Source organism: Podarcis bocagei, assembly GCF_964188305.1.
Source record: "Podarcis bocagei genome assembly, chromosome: 4".
NCBI lineage: Eukaryota > Metazoa > Chordata > Lepidosauria > Squamata > Lacertidae > Podarcis > Podarcis bocagei.
In genome coordinates, this window is record NC_138128.1 from 95,298,236 (window position 1) to 95,320,117 (window position 21,882).

General features: G+C 42.7%; 1 protein-coding gene across 2 annotated transcripts in view; it reads left to right on the plus strand.

Moving 5' to 3' along the window:
- Window positions 1–21,882, plus strand: part of TSC22D1 (TSC22 domain family member 1) — a 72,007-nt gene that overhangs the window by 32,684 nt on the left and 17,441 nt on the right. The window lies entirely within an intron of this gene.

A 21,882-nucleotide genomic window follows, 5' to 3' on the forward strand; every position in this document is an offset into this window, starting at 1 on the left:
ACAATTTACTTTATATAAATTTACTTTCCACTGTATACTAAGTCTTAAGCAATGCTTCTTCAATTTTTCATTGTGCGTTTTTTCTAAAATAAAGAGATGTGCTCCTGCTTCTGAAAGGCTTTCGATGAATGGTGGTATATGTGTGGATTGGAAGGACGTCTTAAAAGACTGATCAGAAAACTGACCAAAGGAACATGGGGATTGTGAAGGATCTTTTCGGCTAGCCTTCCTTTTATTTCCTGAGCGCCCTAACAGTGTATGATGGAAAGTCTTCTATTCTCACACTTACTACTTAGGCCTCCTTACCCTCTGAGTTGCACAGGGACCTCCATGGGTAGTTGCCATTGCGCTGCTTATGTGTCATTTGGAAATAGTAGCAAGGTGTTTCAGCCTCTTGAGTCAGTTTTCCTGCAGGCTGGGTATGGGGCTTTGAGAAATTTGGCCCTGGCGTCACTTGCCTATCGCTCCCTGGGAGCTGGTATGGCCCTGGTAACAAGAATCTTGTGGCTCCTTAAGGTTTTAAGAGCGACTGTTGTAGCAGGATCTTTTCTGGATCAGACATGCATCAGACGAAGTGGCTTTTGGTCTAGAAAACGTCTTGCTGCAACAAATCGGTTAGTCTTTAAGGCGCCACCAGGCTCTTTGTGTGTTTCTGTAGCAGATTTATCATGGCAAGCTTTCTAGACTTTGCCAAAGACAAGGTGCGCAGTCATAAAACGCTAGTGAACTACTTTTTCTCTAGTTTATATACTCAAAATAATTTGCATATGAAGCAGAGATCCAGAGAAATCAATGTATTTTTTATAATTGACAGACTCTCGAGCCAAAATCAAATAGGGACATTAAGTAAATAGTTGATTTATTAGATCTATATCTTGGCCTTCCTGAAAAGATCTCATGGTGACATACGTGGGGTTGTCCCACTTTATTTTTGCAGTAGACCTTGGTTAGGCTGAGAGAAGAGCTTTTCCTAGGTCACACAGTGGGTTTTATGGTGAACAAGTATTTAACCCAGATTACCTTCATGCAACATTTTTGCCATGTTACAACATGCTGGCTCTCAAATTTGTGGGAATATTTCATGTGTTTTCTTGATCTGGACTAGGCCTTTAGTCCTTTCTGTTTCTGATTTCTTTCCCCTCGTTCTGTTTTTTTGTAACCTTGTTTTTTTGTGCTCTAAAATGAATGCTAATATTTCAACAGATACAGAGTGACTGAGTCTTAACATTGCTCACTAGTATGCCCATGAAGAGGCATGGCCAAAGTTAATTATGTCTAGAGCAAAATCTGGGCGGTCTGGCTGAGCCAAGCAGGTAGGTAAAGATGCTTTGTTTGTGAAACAAAATAATGTAAGCCAACACATACTTGATTACCAGTATTGCAAAAACCACAGAATCGCTCTAGAGGTGATTTTCTAAGGACAGAGTAGCCCCTTTACATATTGTTGCAGCTATATTTGTGATTTACATTTCCCCCACTCCCAAAACACCCCTCTTCTATAGGAGTGCAATGTTGCTTTGCCAGTTTAGTAGGTCTTTAGCAAGAAGAATCCACGATTATGGATGCCATAATGATATGCCTTTAAAACACAGGCAAACTATTCAGTTGTATGCTTAGCAGTGATTCAAGAATTTGTGGCTCCTCTTTTTACAGGCATTTCAATTTGGCATTTCACGAAAGTATACTACTGTACATATGCATGGAAATAAAATTTAGCCTCCAGTAGATCAAAGAGTATATTATATTCAGGGAATGTGTGATTAGATCACTAATCCGCTTTGAGACTACAGCTAGAGATAAGAGATTGAAGAATATCAATAGGAGAGGTAATTTTGTGTGAAATAAAATTTCAGTAACATGGAATTGTGGTCATCCTCTGAACGATGACAGTATAAATATTTGAAGCCTTCTCTGCAAGAGATGATCACTGTTTTCAAGAACAACAGTATTTCTGAACTTCCTATCAGTTGCAGAGATTCCCAGTTTTGTGAGCTTTTATCTCCCAGATTTATCCCTGATGATGTTTCAGTTTGTAACTTTGCATTACTAGTACATCCATTGGAATAACATGACATTTTCTTGTTTCAAATAGTGTACCCAGTCATGGCTTAGCTTGCTCAGTCTGTTCTGGTGGTAAATAAATACGTCAAGGGAATATTGTGATCTCCAATGTAAAATCTGCTGTTCAGATGTTAAGTTACTGTTAGAGAGCTAGGCTTGTCCAAAACAAATTGTTTTATGAAGTATCATGGTGCCATTTTCTATACAGCCCCTGTTTAGAACAAGAATATGTGCATTCTTGAAGAGGTGCATATTAATTAAGAGACTATTCTCTCTTCAGTGGACGTGTATCATCTGGCTAGAATTAATTAATTTTTTGGAGCATTTCTGATTGCATGTAAAGAAATAAGCATTTCACCATCACTTACTTTATTTGAGTTCTCTTTAGAAGATAAACATCTGAAGAAGTTACAGAGAACATGGGATAAAATGAGTCAATAGCAAATCTGCTAAATCCAATTTTAAGAATATTGATAGAATGACTGAGCAGGTTTCCTTAAATGTTTTGCTCTTCCTGGAACTAGGGGGAAAATGCCACCAGAAATAAATAAGTAAAGGCAGAACTGAAGTCCTGGAGGGCTTGGACCTTTGTATGGAAGAACTGCGAGGATGGCAAACAGCTGAAGAATTAAAGAAATCTGTCTCTTCTGGACCCCATTTTTAGTCACCAAAGCGAATGGCATCATGTTTTTTATTATTGTCCAAAATAAGATTAAGTATTGGACAAAGCATGTAATGTTCTAAGCAATGTTTCATGCTTGCCACTGTTTGGGAGTGGAAGATTATTTTATGACTCCAAGCAACATTTTGAAAATATTTTAAGAGCTCTCACTTGTGCAAGGTGACTAGAGGTTAATACTACCAGAGTAATTGGATTACTGCTAATAAATATTTAAAGCCAGATAAAACATGCTTTTTGGTTGGCCTGTAGAGCTGTGTGGTTTTATTTGCAATTTGGCGCACTTAAACTTGGAAGGTGGTGCTTGGCTTTGCATAAGGGGTTGAATAAGAATGAATTTGAAGAACTTAAAAGTTCCTTGCAAAAAAGTTAGTCAAGTAAATTTTATCATTAGTTCATCTAAAAGATTATATGACTAGGGGTTGTATCCGATGCTGCCGTTCTGCTTGTGCAACAAACTTCTACTTATGCAACAGAAATCCCCCTCTCCTTTCCCCATGCAACCTCAAAATATGGAACAGTTTTTGGGAGCTTGCAGGGTGAAGAAGGGCAAGTTCAGTTGTGTGAGCAGTATATCGCTTATACAGTGTGAAATACAACCCTTACGTTTATAAATGAAGGGGGGGGGGGACACACACAGATTCTGAGATTTGTTACTTTGTTGTATGTACAGGCTGCAGGACCCTATAATACGGTTTACTTGTAATACGAAAAATTTGTTTCCATGTGTTAATAGTCATGGGGTGGACACAGCTGAATCATAGTTTACATGCATTATAGTCCAGGTTTAAAGCTCATTGACTCCATTAAAGGATCTTGCTCAGCAGGATTCAATAGCGATTTCGCTGGATATTTTATTTTATTTTTATTTATTCACAGCTTGATTGTAAAAACCTCAAAGTGGTTTACAAAAGATATAACAGTAAAATAAAATAAAAATTACAACCCAACTTTAAAACATACGAAAGATAAAATACTAAAACAGGTTAAAATTACCTTAACTGTTTTAAGGCTTGTCTAAACAGGAATTTTAGATTAGCTTTTACTAGTCATTTCCTTGGCTATCTAAGCCCAGGCCTGATTGGCAGTAGCTTTCCAAGGTCTCATATTGGGCACGCCTTAAGCAGTTGCTGCCTGTGTACCTAAGCACCAATGTGCGATGCTCAGATAGTGCTAGATTAGGGGAAACTGTAGGATCTGAAAGGTTTTTACGCTCCTCTCATTGCTGTCCTTGAACGTGGTCGTGCAAAGTATTTCTAACTGGTAAATGCTTTTCTGAAACCATAGTTTTGTTTCCTAAAATCTCAAAGGTATTGTTAGCTTGCTTTCACTCATTTCAAATACTTGCATGCTGTTTTGTAGCATTTTGAATTCTGTTTAACAAGCCTCTGTTTCCTTAGCTGTCCCAGCCTTATATCAGGCTTTCTAGTTTAGGGCAACTTCTCTGGTAATTCTGTTCCTGGCGTAGTTTTGGAAAGCATGTTACTCTGGTCTACGTAGTAATTACGTTTGAGAATGTTGTTTTTCACTGTTTGGTTTATGAGCTGCAGGTTGGAATCTGTGAAGGGAGGGTTGGGTACTCATTGTGTGCCTGAGTAGTGAAACACTTAGATGCTGGTATGTGCCAGTACCAAGATGCCTCTTAAGGTCTCTGCAGATACAGCCCTCAGCCATCCACCACGATGCAACTAACCTTTGTAGAAGCCTTCAGATGCTTCTCACCTGAACTGAATTCAGAGGTGAAGTAGTCATGGACATTGCAATTCCATAATGCTTCATGTCTCTGTATTTCTCAGCTGCAAGAGCATTTAGGGCTTAGCATGAGGAAGATTTGACAAAAGCTACTTGAGGTTGTGGCAAACTACAGTCGTACCTTGGATCTTGAACGCCTTGGTTCCCAAACGATCAAAACTCGGAAGTGAATGTTCCGGTTTTCAAATGTTCTTTTGGAAGCTGAATGTCCAATGGTGCTTCCAATTGGATGCAGGAGCTTCATGCAGCCAATCAGAAGCCACACTTTGGTTTCCAAACGTTTTGGAACCTGTCCATTTGACATCCAAGGTACAACTGTACTCCAAAAATCTATCTTTGTTCTGCTTCAGGTAGAATGTGGATATCCAGTGTAAATCTTCACTTGAAGCAAAGCTTTAATGTGGCAAATACAGCCAAAACTTCTGAATTATGGTTAGGGATTGAGATGGACTATGCCTGTGCTTTGTGTTCTGTGAAGACCAGATCCGGTAGTGCAGTGTTGTGGCTTTCTGTGGCTTGCTGCCACTGAGAATATAGTAGTTACGGTCTCAAACAGCAGGTAAGTTTGAAAATGTAATAGTAATATGTGCTCAAGGCTGAATCAAGCTGGAAGAAACTCAACATTACAAATTTCATGATTCGTATGCAAGTTGTTATGCAGAGAGATGTGTCTCTTACTTAGAACAAGTGCAAATATGTTGTAGTTTTTCTAGTCTATTAGTTGTCTTGGTTCTTGTTTTTATTTTCTACTTGCCTTTCTCCCTTTATCTTTTCTCAGTCCCTTATAGTTTTGCAGTACCTCCCATATTTTTAGTTCCTTTATGATACCTTTTTGTGTTACCACTGTGGATTGATTTACAAATTATCAGTGTGTGTGTGTGTGTGTGTGTGTGTGTGTGTAAAATATAAATACCCCCCTTTTTTTCTTTGTACAAAGGTGAGGGGCCATAATTCAGTGGGAGGGCATATGCAAAAAAAAAATTCTCCACATCTCTGAAATGAATGGCATGGGTAGTACTTCCAACGGTATGTGTAAGGTTATTGATAGTAAGTGAATTACTGGAAATCATTTGAAAAAGCCTGATGCAGCTGTGGGACTGATAGCAATTACCTAAACAATACCAAGCCTGATCCTCCTGCTACTTACGAATGAAAACCCAAGAAACACACACAAAAACCAGTGCTTGATTTGCATTCAGTGTATACTCTAATTTTCAAGTTTCACATTTGTGCCCAAATGGTTCGTTTACAACAAATCTGGTTTATGTTTGCACTGGGGGAAAAAATCTTTATCTTCATTAAATTCCCTTGGGATTAGATTTTTTAAAAACATGAAATCCTAACTAATTCCTTTTTACTTATTACAGAGCATTTTCCTGAGCCCCCTTTCTTTGTTTTTTAAAAGTAAATAAATTGTCTGGTGTCATAAGTTACATAGTCATTCACCTATTCTTGCACTGCTTTTATGGACTGCGGTTCCATTCTGTGTCTTAAAACACAGTGGCTGGGGTATAAATTGTGTGTGTGTGTGTTTCTGTGTAAAGAAGAGCTAGGGAAAATTAATCTGATTTACGCTCATGTTCCTAAATTGCCCTATATATCAGACAGGTGAACCTGCATAGGTTAACTTGCATGTTGATGTAAATGCCATGTGTTTCTGTGAACCTTTAAATGTTTTTTCTTTATGTTTCTCTGAACAAGCAAGAATGTAATGTGTTTTTAGTTTTTATAACATAACAGAAAATTCTCCGTACAATAAACATCTCCACATCTCACATGAGAGCAAAGTACGGACATCAGCCAAACATATCCCGCCACAATTGGCATATGTGGCCAGAGGTTGCATGTTGGAATTATTTTCCTGATACGTATGCTATAGAGGCATACCATATTTCTACGAAATCACTTTTGTTTGTTGTCCATTCAATACTGTTGGTCAGTTTTTCCATAAGAGCCAAACTCCAAGTAAGGTAATGGGTAAAGGGACCCCTGACCATTAGGTCCAGTCATGACCGACTCTGGGGTTGCGGCACTCATCTCACTTTACTGGCTGAGGGAGCCGGCGTACAGCTTCCGGGTCATGTGGCCAGCATGACTAAGCCACTTCTGGCGAACCAGAGCAGTGCATGAAAACACCACTTACCTTCCCGCCGGAGCGGTACCTATTTATCTACTTGCACTTTGACGTGCTTTTGAACTGCTAGGTTGGCAGGAGCAGGGACCGAGCAACAGGAGCTCACCCTGTCGCGGGAATCTGAACCGCCGACCTTCTGATCGGCAAGTCCTAGGCTCTGTGGTTTAACCCACAGCGCCACCCACGTCCCTCCCAAGTAGACAGCTGCAAATTATCCAAATCCTTCCAATTCTAAACAATCAGTAGATGATCTGCAACTAGTAGAAATGCAATCAGTTCTTGCTGGTCATTCTGTTAATTTATTAAAATAGGTTATACTGTAAAACCAATTGTAGCATACATCAAACAGACTGAAAGACTGCAATCCAGACTCTATAAACCGTAGTGCAAGTCTATCGCGTATAGAAACCCTGACTCCTCTAGCACAGCAGTAATGTTTGAGCATTAATCAGATGACATTTTTGTAGGGTCAAATATTATCGATGTAAGGTTTTGAATGTGTTTTCTCTAACTTGGGCAGATACAATGGCTGTTTAATGCGCATTCTGCCTGATCACTCTCCACTGACCAATCTCCAGCATGGCTGTTTACAAGAGCAGTTCACAACAAGCTGTGGATAACTTTGTGCAAGATCCCTAGTCATTCCTTACATAATACGATCCTAACCATAGCACTTGATTGTTAAAGAGAACAATAACACCTCAACACAGGCGTACACATCGTTTTCATATACTGCTGTTGCTCCTCCCTGTTTGATCTAGCCCTTTAAAATTAATATATTCCAATTATGGCATTCCAGTAATGAGTCTCATCCCACCAGGTTTCAGTAATGCCTATTATATCATAGCTGCCACCCTGTAAATAAAGATACACCCTGTGTATCTGAAGAAGTGTGCATGCACACGAAAGCTCATACCAAGAACTAACTTAGTTGGTCTTTAAGGTGCTACTGGAAGGAATTTTTTTATTTTGACCCTGTAAATAGCATTTAATAGGTTGGTATCTGTCCGTCTTGGGAGACAATGGAAGAGTGGGCCTTTGGGTGTGAAGTTTAAACTGTTGGGAGAGTTACAGCGCTTGCTGTGGCTGTAGGGACCAATATGGGAGAGACATGTTTTATTGCAGCTGGAGCTGGTGTGCCATGGGGTTTCTTCTTTCTGTGCTCCTTCCCGCGGTTATTTCTCATTCTGCAGTGGATACAAGGCCTGACTGATTGTCTCCAGGCACTGTGTTCAACTGCAAGGGATTCCCATGTGGCTGACTCTCGTCTCCTGGCTGTTACAGCCCACCCCCCGATCACCGATTCCTTCTTCCCAGCCGGTCTCCAACCCCTCTTCTAGTGCCTACTTGTCAGTATCCAACCATCACTCCTCGGTCTTCAGCCAGTCCCTGACAATCAATATTGTCCCCAATATTTGGTGTCCCTGCATCCTCTGAAATATTGTCTCCCTCCCCTTCAGGATTTATTTCAAAGTCCTCCTGACCAGGATTGCGAGACTCTTTGCAAACACATTATTGTGTGGTGCAACCCATCTCTTGCCAGAACTCCTTCTTCGTGGTCCAGGAAGCCAAACCTTTCCTGATCACACGATCAGTGCAGCCACTTGTTTACTTCCAGTATTTCCCCCACCCCTCTCTTCCTTAGTGATGACTTTAGGAAGGCGTGATTCAAAGACCACCTGTGTCCCATGGCTCTTCAGCTTCCTTCCCAGAGTCTCATAGTCCCTTGCTATACATTGGAGGCTGTGTGTACCCACATGAAACAGAAGGGGTCTTGTGGTCAGTGGGCTTCATAAAACTTCTCTGTCACATCATGAATCTTTGCACCTGGAAGACCTCATTGGACATGCTGTTACCTCCACCCACTGCTGTCTCTTTCCCCTTCAGTAGGGAGTCTACTACCACCTCCACATGTCTCTTCCTCCTCAGGGAATTGAACAGGAATCCCATGCTCCTCTGGCCCAGAATCAGTGTTCAAGGGGACGGCCTGGAATTGATTGTGCCGCTCCAGTGACACAGCACAACTCCCGACAGTCCTGCTTTCATGCGCCGCATTCTTACATGTGTTTAACGCCTCTTGCATGTGGTGATCGTCCTTCTCCCTAGAGCAGGGGTCAGCAACCTTTTTTCAGCTGTGGGCCGGTCCACCATCCCTCATACCATGTGGTGGGCCGGACTATATTTTGAAGGAAAAAAATACGAATGAATTCCTATGCCCCACAAATAACCCAGAGGTGCATTTTAAATAAAAGGACACATTCTACTCATGTAAAAACACACTGATTCCTGGACTGTCCGCGGGCCGGATTGAGAAGGCGATTGGGCCGCATCTGGCCCCCGGGCCTTAGGTTGCCTACCCCTGCCCTAGAGTCTTCCCCCATCTTTTGCCCTCCCAGGACAGCCTGCTCTGCTCTGCCAGAACGTCTTCCCTGATAGCTCAACTGTGTCAGGCAGTTGTACTTTCTCTTCCAGTGGGGAACCAGCTGACACTTGTGTGCTTCCTCAGGTAGGAAAACAAACAAACATGTGTGTTGCAGCTCTGGCTGTCCATGTCTCTTGCACCTATGTACTCCTGACACAGTATTCCAGCTCTCCCCTGCTAAACACCCTTGCAAACACCTCTGTTTGCTATTTCCCAGCAATGTAGGAACTGGGGGCTGCTACTTCCACCCCTAACCAGATCACCGACTTACTTCCTCTGAGCAGCAGTCCCTCCCTCTCAGAACATGACGCACACAAAAGTACACAAGCAACCCTCCAAACAGCTTAGATAAGCAACCAGTTTTACTCCCAAAGGCACAAGCTCAGTTTGTTCTGTCTCGTCGACCAATCCCTCTCAGCTGCCCCAGTTTACTGGCCCTGTTTGCCAGCTCCCAGAGACTGAGAGCAGCTACACAGAACTGGTGTTTTATTCCTCCCGGTGGTTTTGGAAGTGCAAGAGTCCTCCCATTTAGTAACTGAATCGGCTACAGTTTTGCTCTGTAAGTTCTCCAAGCATTGATAGGATCACCTCATTAAACTGCGGGTGACTTGGCAAAATGAATTGGGAGGAAAACTGAAAGCAAAGCTCCCCATCAGAATAAGTTGGCTCGTCACTAATTGACAAGTTTAGGCAGTTCTGCTTCGTTCTGATTATTTTGACAACTCCAGCAAATCTCACTGGGCAGGTCGCATGTGCTCGCAATCTGCAGATCCCATTCTTTGCAGTCCTTTCCCACATTTTTGTGGGAACGTAAAAGGGTTGCTCAAGTCGCTACCACTACGTTGCTCTTCTACCCTTGGACTTATAGAAACATAATGCAGTTGGCACCAATATTTTTTTTCAAGTCAAAGTGAAGAATAGCATGACAGATCCAAGGCACAAAATGAAGTATTTCATTTAGTTTAGAAAACTGCTTATTGGATTCATGATAGTAGGATGATTGGGGGGGGGGGAGTTCTCATTTGTTCCAATGAAGTCCCTGATCTGGATCAGTACCATGTCAGTGAGCAAGTTGTTGAAGCTCCTCCCTGACTTCCTATAAAGGTCTGTGACGGGTCGGCAAACTAAGGCCCACAGGACGGATCAGGCCCAATTGCCTTCAAGATCTGGCCCACAGACTGTCCGTGGATTGGGGTGCTGATTCTGTTCGTTCAGGCTGTACCATTTCCCTCCCGTGCCATTCCATTACCCCCCCCCCCACACACACTGTGGTGGCGGCGCCTCCTCCCTCCTCCTGGCTTCTCCCTGCCCCACCTAGAGGAGGAAGGGAGCTGGGTGAGCGCCATTTGAAGCAGCCCCTCTCCGGAGCCAGTGTGGTGTAGTGGTTAAGAGCGGTAGACTCATAATCTGGGGAACCGGGTTCGCGTCTCCGCTCCTCCGCATGCAGCTGCTGGGTGACCTTGGGCTAGTCACGCTTCTCTGAAGTCTCTCAGCCCCACTCACCTCACAGGGTGTTTGTTGTGGGGGAGGAAGGGAAAGGAGAATGTTAGCCGCTTTGAGACTCCTTCGAGTAGTGATAAAGCGGGATATCAAATCCAAACTCCTCTTCTTCTTCTTCTTCTTCTTTCGCACCACTCATCTTCCCTCCGCCGCCGCTGCCCCTGCCCTGGTGCTCCTGTGGGCCAGAGAGTGGAGCGGATGAGCTCGCTCTGCCAACCACGAGAAGCGGTGGCCGTGGTAGCAGCCCCAGGGAAGATAAGCACAGCGGCTGGGGGTGGGGGGTGAGGAGGAGGACTACTTGCCCCCCTCGCCTCTTCTTCCAGCTACCCCCCCCCCCGGTGCCGCTTCTCTGACCCGCCACAAGGTCTGAGGGACAGTAGACTGGCCCACAGCTAAAAAAATTTGCTGACCCCTGGTCTGTGATCTGGGTTGTCGGAATCATTATTGTTGTTGATGTTGCTGCTGCTGTTGTTATTGTTTTGTTTTTGTTTTTGTTACTATTATTTCTTCTGTACCGTCTTCATCCAAGGATCACAGGGTGATTTACAACAACAATAATAATTTATTATTTATACCCCGCCCATCTGGCTGGGTCCCCTCATCCACTCTGCGAGGCTTCCAACAAAACACTACAATACAATAACCTATTAAACATTAAAAGCTTCCCTGAAGAGGGCTGCCTTTAGATGTCTTCTAAAAGTTTGGTAGTTATTTTTCTCTTTGACATCTGGTGGGAGGGGGTTCCACAAGGCGGGTGCCACTACCGAAAAGGTCCTCTGCCTGGTTCCCTGTATCTTGGGTTCTCGCAGCGAGGGAACCGCCAGAAGGCCCTCGGAGCTGGACTTCAGTGTCTGGGCAGAACGATGGAGGTGGAGACACTCCTTCAGGTGTACTGGACCGAGGCCGTTTAGGGCTTAAAGCTCAGTACCAACACTTTGAATTGTGCTCGGAAACGTACTGGGAGCCAGTGTAGGTCTTTCAAGATAATAAAACCACAAAAATCCTTAACACAGTAACAAACAAAAGCAGTTAACACACACACACACACCCCTACAATTTAAGAGACCAGAAATTGTTTTATTAGCCAGAGAACTGAAAAAAGAAGAATGCTTTTGACTGGCACCGAAATATACGTAACCAAGGTGCCAGGCGAATCTCCCTGGAGAGAGCATCTTACAAATGGGGTGCCACTGCAGCAAAGGCCCCGCTCTCGTGTTGCTTCCCTCTGGACCTGTGCAGGAGACACGCAAAGAAGGGGCTCAGAGGGTGATCTCGGGGTCCAGACTGGTTCATATGCGGAGAGGTGGTCTTTGAGGTATTGTGGTCCTGAGCCATTTAGGACTTTAGAGGTTGAAACTGGCACTTTGAATTGGGCCTGGAAACGTAATTGGCAGCCAGGGCAGTCGGGCCAAACCTCAAATTGCCTTGTGCAACCAGGCCGCTGAATTCTGTACCAGCTGAAGCTTTGGAAACATTTTCAGAGGCAGCCCCATGTCTAACGCATTGCAGTAATCTAACCTAGAGGCTACCAGAGCATGGACAACGGAAGTTAGGCTATCCCTGTTCTTTGGTGTGAACGGTGGCATATCTAGTTTGTCTCCCGAGTATTCCTTTTACTCGGAATTCCTGTAATAGTTTCACTTTGGTGGCAGAGAGATTTGTGTACTGTTGCTAAAAGATGAGACTGAGCTCTGTCCCCCTATTTACCTGGGAGTTACCCCTAATGAATTGAGTAAGACTTACTTCTGAGTTGATATGGTTAGGAGTGCACTTACAATGTAGGGAAACGAAACAAAGGAAATGGGGAGAACTGAGTGCATACTTTATGGAGTGTTCAGAGAGAAAGTGCTAATATCAAAGCGGTTCAGAGAGGTCTGTGTTGGTTCAGAGAATAAAGGCTGTATGGACACCACAGGATGCATTCTCTGATATCCCTGCGGCCATCTGTTTTCATTTTTTAGCAGGATGTGAAAAAATACTGGTCCTCTTCTCTGGCACAGATTATCCACAGTTTATTTCGCTCTGCATTCAGTCTTCCTGAATTCTCCCAAGGATGTTTAGCAAAAAAAATCTATTTATTTGTGTGGTTTTTTGCTAATGGCAGATTCAATTCGTCCACCAAAATTGTAGGTAGGTTGATCTCTGCTTTGGTGGATTAATTTTATTCTAGCAGAGAGAAACCCAAACGCTAGCCTCATTAATGGTTGACCTAGCAAGATGTTGCTTCCATCTCTGCAGATGGAACAAAAAAATTTGCTTGCATCACTTTTTATATTAATGATGCTCTTGGCAGAAATGGATCATTTGTTGCCATATTGGTTGCAGCTCTTAACAACTGAAGAGGAAGGGAATTCGTATTAGATGACAATAAAATCTTACAGTCAGTTTGAGACATTTTTTGCTGTAGGCAATGTGGGGTTGAGGGGGAAAGAGGTGGGGAGAAACTTGAGAAAGAGAAAATTAGGAGGAAAAGTAGGGAGGGGAGGGAAACATTAAACTTTCATTCTTTTTGTCAACATCACATGGACAGGTGTCTTATTTTTGCTGGCGGAGCGAGAGATCAGAGGGCACAACTTGTAGGAAGGACTCTACCGTTTAAAAACAGAGACACTGATTGTAATTTTGTTACTTATGGAAAATCTTTCAATAAAAACATATGTTTTAAAAAATAAAAGGGCAGAAGCCTGTTAGAAGTGAATCTGTCTCCCCCTGTTCAAAACACCAACAACAATAACCCAGAGAAGGCAAAAACTATTTCAAAAAGATTTTCTAGAAACCACCACATCAGTGGCTTTGACATAGAATGTCAGTAATGTCAGATGGTGCATAATTGCAATGCTGTTAATAAACTTTAAAAAAATTAAAGGTTGTAAAATAACTTCGTGCGCAATGTTATAAAACTATCATAATTAGCATTAGTTATACATTACTGTCACGTTGGCTCATTAAATGTTTTCAATCCATATCTCACTGGTTCATTAAATTTCAAATCAGTATATCCTGTCCATAAGAATTTTTTGTGATGATGATGGGATTAAAATGTTTTGCTTTTCATCAGTAAAAGTTAAAAAAAAGGGAAGCCAAACTGTGTCAAAGGTATATTTTTTGGAAATGCCTTTATAATTGCCCATTGATAATGTGTGATGCGTTCTGATAGAGATATTGTTGACTCAAGCCTCAATTTGTGTATTGGAAGTTTCCTTCCATTGTTGGGCAATACCTAGCCTAGCTGCTGAGAACAAGAAGAAAACTCTTTAGATTTGAGAGTAGAGTTTGGAGTCAGGTCTAAGGATCTTGTTTTTGTTTTTATTGTGTTTTTATATTGTGATTTTATCTTGTGAACCACACTGAGACCCGTGGGTAGCAGACACTATACAAAATTTAATTATCATCATCATGGCCATCCAGAAAGTTATATTTTCCTGCTGCCTCATCAAACCTGTGCTGCCAGAATTTGTACCTCTCAAACACAGGGCTTTTCCAGGTCTCACCCAAGATTGCTGGTTAAGCACAACTCAGCTGGAAGCTTAAAGCAGCCCGTTTTATACTCCAGTAAGTAAGGTAAAGGTAAAGGGACCCCTGACCATTAGGTCCAGTCGTGGCCGACTCTGGGGTTGCGTCACTCATCTCGCTTTATTGGCCGAGGGAGCCGGCGTACAGCTTCCGGGTCATGTGGCCAGCATGAGTAAGCCGCTTCTGGCGAACCAGAGCAGTGCACGGAAACACCGTTTACCTTCCCACCGGAGTGGTACCTATTTATCTACTTGCACATTGACGTGCTTTCGAACTGCTAGGTTGGCAGGAGCAGGGACCAAGCAACGGGAGCTCACCCCGTCGCGGGGATTCGAACCGCCAGCCTTCTGATCAGCAAGTCCTAGGCTCTGTGGTTTAACCCACAGCGCCACCCGCATACCTCCAGTAAGTAGGGTGCTCCTAAGTGCAGTGTTTCAATTGTCGGATTTGAGAGGCAATAGAGTGTGCCTCTGGGGGTGATGTCAAACAGCTGACTTAGAGACTCTGCTCTGGATTTGTTTCGGGTTGACTCTTTAGCCTTTTCTTCTGCAAGATATTCTGCAAGGATCAGACTTTTCCTTCTCCTTGATGGGCTACCCCATTTGATGAGCCCCAGCAGCCCCTCACTTCCCTCTACAGCAGGCATAGCCAAACTTGGCCCTCCAGCTATTTGGGGACTACAATTCCCATCATCCCTGACCACTGGTCCTGTTAGCTAGGGATGATGGGAGTTGTAGTCCCAAAACAGCTGGAGGGCCAAGTTTGGCCATGCCTCCTCTACAGCATGTGCAGAAAAACTGTCTTCCTGACCGTTGGACCCACTGTTGGTCTCACCTGCTCAACCCCACTGGAACTTGTCTTTGCATGCTAACTGATTGAGGGTGTGAGACCCCTCAGTTACCTTCACCTGGTTTAGCCAGCCAATTGAAGCAGTTTCCTGGGGTGTGGCTGCTGTCGCATGCCGGCACCTTCTAGGAGCCACAGGTGAGAGCTGAGTGTAGGGTGGGGAAGGAAAGGGGGCAAACTACCCCAGAAGGAGCACGATGTGTCCCCCAACAGAGGTGCTAGGTAAAGGGACCCCTGACCGTAAGGTCCAGTCGTGACCGACTCTGGGGTTGCGGCGCTCATCTCGCTTTATTGGCCAAGGGAGCCGGCATACAGCTTCCGGGTCATGTGGCCAGCATGACTAAGCCGCTTTTGGCGAACCAGAGCAGCGCACGGAAACACCGTTTACCTTCCTGCCAGAGCGGTACCTATTTATCTACTTGCACTTTGTGCTTTCGAACTGCTAGGTTGGCAGGAGCAGGGACCGAGCAATGAGAGCTCACCCTGTTGCGGGGATTCGAACCGCCAACCTTCTGATCGGCAAGTCCTAGGCTCAGTGGTTTAACCCACAGCGCCACCCGCGTCCCACAACAGACGTACTACCTCTCCCCTAACACCTCAAGAGTATTGGCTGTTTTTAGTTTTCAGTACTTTTAGTTTCAGAACTGTGTTTAGATTTCCTCACACTATATGGTATTATTGTTTGGGTGTTTGTACTCTTAGGTACCAGGAGTAGGGAGTGATTAACCTACTTTCTGGGGTCTTTTTACTCCCCTGTATGCCCCTTAAAAGGTAAAGGACCCCTGACAGTTAAGTCCAGTCGCGGACGACTCTGGGGTTGCGGCCCTCATCTCGCTTTACAGGCCAAGGGAGCCGGTGTTTGTCTGCAGACAGTTTTTCCGGGTCATGAGGCCAGCATGACTAAGCCGCTTCTTACGCAATGGAACACCGAAACCAGAGCAGTGTACGGAAACTCCAGGCAGAGGGCCTTCTCGGTAGTGGCACCCACCCTGTGGAACACCGTCCCTTCAGATGTGAAGGAAATAAGCAGCTATCTTCTCTTTAAAAGACATCTGAAGGCAGCCCTGTTTAGGGAAGTTTTTAATATTTAATGCAGTACTGTTTTTAACATTTGATTGGGAGCCGCCCTGAGTGGCTGGGGAGACACAGCCAGATGGGCAGGGTGTAAATAATAAATAAATTATTATTATTATTATTATTATTATTATTATTATTATTATTATTATTATATCAGTGCCAAGCTAGAGTCAGAGTGGCAGTTGTGTTCAGTTTGCTCTGCAATCCACAAGATGGTCTGCTTAGTTCCTGCCGCTCTGTGTTGTTTGCAGAATCTAGTTACAAATGAATGAAGCTTTTTTTAAAAGCTTCTTTTAAAAAAACAGATAGTCTGCTTTGGATTCAGTCAAGGCCAGTGATTGTTCTGGTCGATCTGAAAGGCTTGACTAGTAGAAGGAGGAGTTTAGTTAGCAAAGCCAAAAGAAATGTAATAATTAGTGGTAGCTCTCTGTCTGGCCCACTAAGCAGATCTCCTTGGCCCCTCATTTCCAGCTGAAGTGCTCTCTCTCTTGTGTTGGTAGGGGACTTGTAGCACTCCTCCAATAAAGCAAAAGTAAATAACAACAACAACAACAATTTTTATTTATACCCAGCCCTCCCCAGCCAAGGCCGGGCTCAGGGCGGCTAACAAGCAATAATAAAAACAACAACTTAAATGAATACAACTTAAAAACAAGATTAAAATACAACAATTAAAATATTAAAATGCAGCCTCATCACAGGAGGAGAAAGGACAAAGAAAAAAGAAAGAGGGGGAGGGAATCAAATTGACTCCAAGCCAAAGGCCAGGCGGAACAACTCTGTCTTACAGGCCCTGCGGAAAGAAATCAGATCCTGCAGGGCCCTGATCTCATGAGGCAGAGAGTTCCACTAGGCCAGAGCCGGTGTTCAGAAGGCCCTGGCTCTGGTTGAAGCTGATCTAACTTCCTTAGGGCCCGGGACCACTAGGGTGTTGCTATTTATGGACCTTGAGGCTCTCGGTGGGGCATACCGGTAGAGGCGGTCCCGTAGCTACGAGGGTCCTAGGCTGTGAAATCTGTTTTCATTGATGAATTACTGAGTATTGAGTCCATAGCTTCGAGGGATCTTGACTGCTTTTTAAACAGATGCCTCTGATGTGTCTAGTTCCCCCCACCTTTTCGACTGCACACGATCACCTCTCCAACTGCACATGTTGTGTCCATCGGCTTGACTAAAAAAAGACTCTATATGATTGTTCTTGCAAGATGCAGATGTGAGATATATGAGTTGCATGAGCTGGTTCTGGTGCACATGTGTTCCACTGTGAGCAAGATGGAGGCATCCTGTCTTCAGGTTTTGCACCTGGAAGAGCAAAAAGCAGGTGTGCGGCTAAGGGATGCCCGCTTCTCCAATATCTAGAGCAGCTTGAAGTCATTCTGAAAGTAGCACTAGCCTGGAACCCCGTAGCACACAGCAGTGAAATGGCAGCAAGAATATGCTCTGTCTTCTGAAGTTTATTTGTCGGCCTGGTTTAGAAACTCTCTACAGTTCCTTGTGCAATTGTCATGCATTGCAGCAGAACCTGCTTAATAGAAATATTGCGTACTTTTAAATTAACAAATTAAAAAGTGCCGATCCTCGGTATTTTAGACAGGACATCAGTTATTCCACTGTCTGCAGAGTAGTGAAATCTCTGAAGATCTGAGGATTAGTCCTTTCAGGAGTCACTTAATTCTAATTAGGGATGCTTCTTTAATGCTATTACTGTCAGCGGGGTCATTTATGAAAAATAAAATGAGAGCTAGGTTGGAGATCACTGAGTGGTTTGAATTGGGTGATATATTCTCTGTGTACAAAGGAGGAATACAGGAGGTCTACAATAGGATGGAAAGGAGTGGTTGCCAAAATAGAAAGTGAAAGTTTGCTTTAATTGAAAAGACTGAGAGATACTGAAAAAGTAGGACTCCAGATCAGGTCCCCCCCCCCTCCCTCGGTTGATTCGTGTGTGTAATCTATCAATTAGTGCCACCTATAGGTCAATTTAAAGTTTGTCACTAGTTTTGAAGTGTATGATCTAAAGGGGAGAAAAATGAGCAATAGTTTCAAAGGAAACCCACAACCTTGGTCTTGACAAGAAGAAGGGATCATATGTGAAAGGAATGTTAATCACATCGCACAACAAAACTCAAGTCACTGAGATGAAGTTTAGAGGTATCATTTAAAATAAAAGGGATGACATGTCTTATCTGGTTAGCAATAAAATATGGCTCACGGTTTGGGGTGCTCAAGCCTCCTTCCACCGTTGGGAGGGATGGGAGTTTGGCATTAATTCTGGGTCTTTTACAGAAAAAAAAAATTGATGAATTTGTTTTTTCTGCCACTTTCATATCTCGTTCAGTGAGATCCAAATTTGGAGTGATTGGAATAGAAAAAAAGCAGTTTTGGTAGGATCACCATTTTTACCATGGCTAATCCGTCTGGGAGGGTAAAATGGGTTTTTCTCTTTTTCTTTTCTTTCTTTTTTTTCAAATTTTGAAGAATTGTCTGCCATACAGGGGGACAGAGTCCGTTAAGGTTTTCTTGTTCTATTTATTCCCCAATATATAAGCTTTGTGTGCTAGAGTCTAATGCCTTTTTGAGTTCTGTGAATGCGTTTTGGATTCATCTGCAGGTTTGATAATGTTGCATAGGTGTTAAGCTTTTGAGCTATTGCTGCTTCCGTGTTCAAAGGTTCAGGTGTCCTTACCACTAAATCGTCAGCAAATAGTCCAATCTTAGAGTTTTGTTTTCCAATTCCCTTGATGTCCAGCATTGTTCTGAGGAATATACCGTATTTTTTGCTCTATACGACTCACTTTTTCCCTCCTAAAAAGTAAAGGGAAATGTGTGTGCGTCTTATGGAGCGAATGCAGGCCGCGCAGCTATCCCAGAAGCCAGAACAGCAAGAGGGATTGCTGCTTTTGCTGCACAGTGATCCCTCTTGCTGTTCTGGCTTCTGAGATTCAGAATATTTTTTTTCTTGTTTTCCTCCTCCAAAAACTAGGTGCGACTTATGGTCTGGTGCGTCTTATGGAGCGAAAAATACAGTAACTAATGGTTCTAAAGCTAGGATGAACAAAAAGGGAGAGAATGGACAGCCTTGCTTTGTCCCCTGTCAAATCCTCTCTGGGGATGAATTTATATTGTTTGTTCTTACTGTGGCCAAAACTTCGGAGTATGTTTGTTTCAAAATGTGTATGCATCTTGGGGCAAATTGCATTTTAGATAGGACAGCCACCAATAAGTCCCCTTCCAGGCAGTCAGAGGCCTTGAGGAAATCCTAAGCTCTTGACTACTATCTGTAGATTCAATTTTGTTTAAATGTTTTCTAATTGGTTCAGTGATGTTTCAACCGGACAAAACCAGCTTTGTTAGTTTGTGTGAAAATACCTTAATTTTGTTGACAAGCACTGACGTAAATGGTTTATCATCCTGATTAATCAGAGAGATTGGCTGAAAAATTTCTACCTTCTGGTGATCTTTGGGAACAGCTTACAATCTTAGAGTGGTTGTTACATAGGCAGACCATGTATGATAAAAATGTTTCCTTTATTTTTTTTAATCAAAATCCAGAAATGATAGCATAGGTAAACTTTCTTTAAAAATTTTTTTGGGGATTGCAAGGTATATAATTTAGAACAAAAGGGGGCAAATTCTGAGAAGTAATTTATATGTGTCTTGTGGGTTTTTTGTCTTTATCTTTTAAAAAGTTCCTCCAGGTGGCGCCCTCGTACATTAAAGTTGAAGTCGCCCCCCAGTATAGCTTCTCCCTCAGCAAATTCATTGAATTTGCATTACACCTTTTGAATAAAGCCAAGTTGCTTCAGTTATTTTTTTAAATTGCCATTCATTGTCCCTTTAATTAAAAAAAAAAATCTGTACCATTATTGTCTTTCAGTATCTAGTGGATTTTAAAGTTTATTCCTTTTGTCAAAAATGACTGCTATCCCCGGCCTTTGAACCTGGTGCTGTCAATTGATGTTGAAACCAACTAGCAGCTTTCTATAGCTGGTTTGTGGATCTCTTGTAAAAAGGCAATTTGTGGTTTCATTGCGCACACACACACACACACACACACATTCTGGGTATTTCTTTTTTATCAGATCACTAATCCTTCTTATGTTTAGTTTTACAGCCTTTAGTGAACCCATTTCTAAAACTTAAAGCTTTCTGTTTTGGACTACTAACAGTTAGTGAATTATAATATATAATAAACATTGTAAACACACACCCTTTTCCAACTGATATATTTGGTCTGGTGGTTGTTTTCATATACGTTGGAAGCCACCCAGAATGGGTGGGGCAACCCAGTCAGATGGGCAGGGTACAAAGATGATTATTCTTATTAATATTATTATTATTAGGCAGACCTCTGTCCCTGCCAACCATAAGGGGAAAATCAGTAAGCTACATACACAGTGTTGAAAATTTCCCTTCTCTGGGTTATTTGCTGTTTCTTCCAAATCCCAATGCAAGGACCTCCAGGGGAGAGAGGAAAACACGGCGTGGCATCAACTTGCAAACTGCAGAACAAGTCTATATGATGTTCTTACCAATTTCCCCTTAGATCTGCAGTACTCCATGGAGAAAATGAACGTTAACCGCAATGACTAGTTAGTTGGGTTATCAAAAGTTAAGTTTAAAAAGCAACAATGCCAACAGAAAGCTGCATTGAAAGAACTGTCTTAGAATGCGAATGCTATTGCATTAGTTTCACTGAGCTGATACGATACTCTCTGTCCGGAAAAGAGTATAATTGGCATTGCTTATTATTATTACAGTTAAGCTTCTTAATGTCGTACGCTCCTTCCCAACCAAAGCCCCTGAAAGAGCTTTACGGCAGTGTCTGCTAATGACCAGACAATAAAAGTTGGCGAGGAAGGGTTTTTCTAATTAATCCTGTCCTTGTGGTTGTCCTTGAGCTAGATGGGAGTTCTGAGAAACAATGGGGAGATTCATCTTTCTCTCTTCCAGTAGTGCAGGATTGAGAGTTCAGCTGTCTGTCGCCTCCCCGTTCCAGCTTTCTGTGTTTCAGAAAAGAGAATTGAGCAAGTAGATTGTTTTGAAACGAGGGCAGGAGAGCTTTTGTTGGCCCTTCTAAAACATGTCGATGAGAGATCAGTCCAACTGAAAACCCTTTTCTGTGAAATAACGCAAGCAGGAACAATCAGCGTGCGTCTTTGATGCTGAGAAGAGTGATTCATCAGAACTGGAGTTCAGGAAAATTGCTGGATGTAACTGCTGAGGTGGAATGCTGATCAGGAAGATTTTTAATCTCTCTTGATGCTTTATGTAAGAGGGTAACACGTGATCTCAGGCTCTGGGATGGCATTACTTTTCCTTCTTCTCTCTGCTGGCCGTAACCGGCAAATTTTGAATAGAAGCATCTAGCAGGCATTTTTTAAAAAGATTTCCTTTTAAAATAAGGCACTGCCAGATTCAATTTGTATGATAACCTCTAATCCTAAATGCATTCATGCTTACATGTTTATTTTGCTGTCTGGATGTGCAGCCACTTAGCCAATGGACACAAAATAGAGATTGATGTAACTGTCAGTTCTCCAGGGACAAGTCCTCCACTGAATAGGCATGAAAGTGTTTTTGGACTTGGAGCAGCATCTTAAGAGGTAACTGTAAAATTATGTTTGTTGAATTATAAGCTCTTGTTATAGTTTTCTAAAAAGCAAGCCCTGTCTGGAAGCCCGATTGCTTTCTCTGTATAAAACAATGCAGTGGTTTCTCGAACTTTCTTTTTCTCGGCCACACTTTCAGAATAAAAATTTGCTTGCACCACGCCGAAATTTTTTTATTGCTAAGAAATACATTGGAAAACAAAAAGAGACAACTCCTAGCAGTGCTTGGTTTTGAAAGGATATCTATCCATATTCTGTAAATTAAGAAAAATATTTTGATACTATG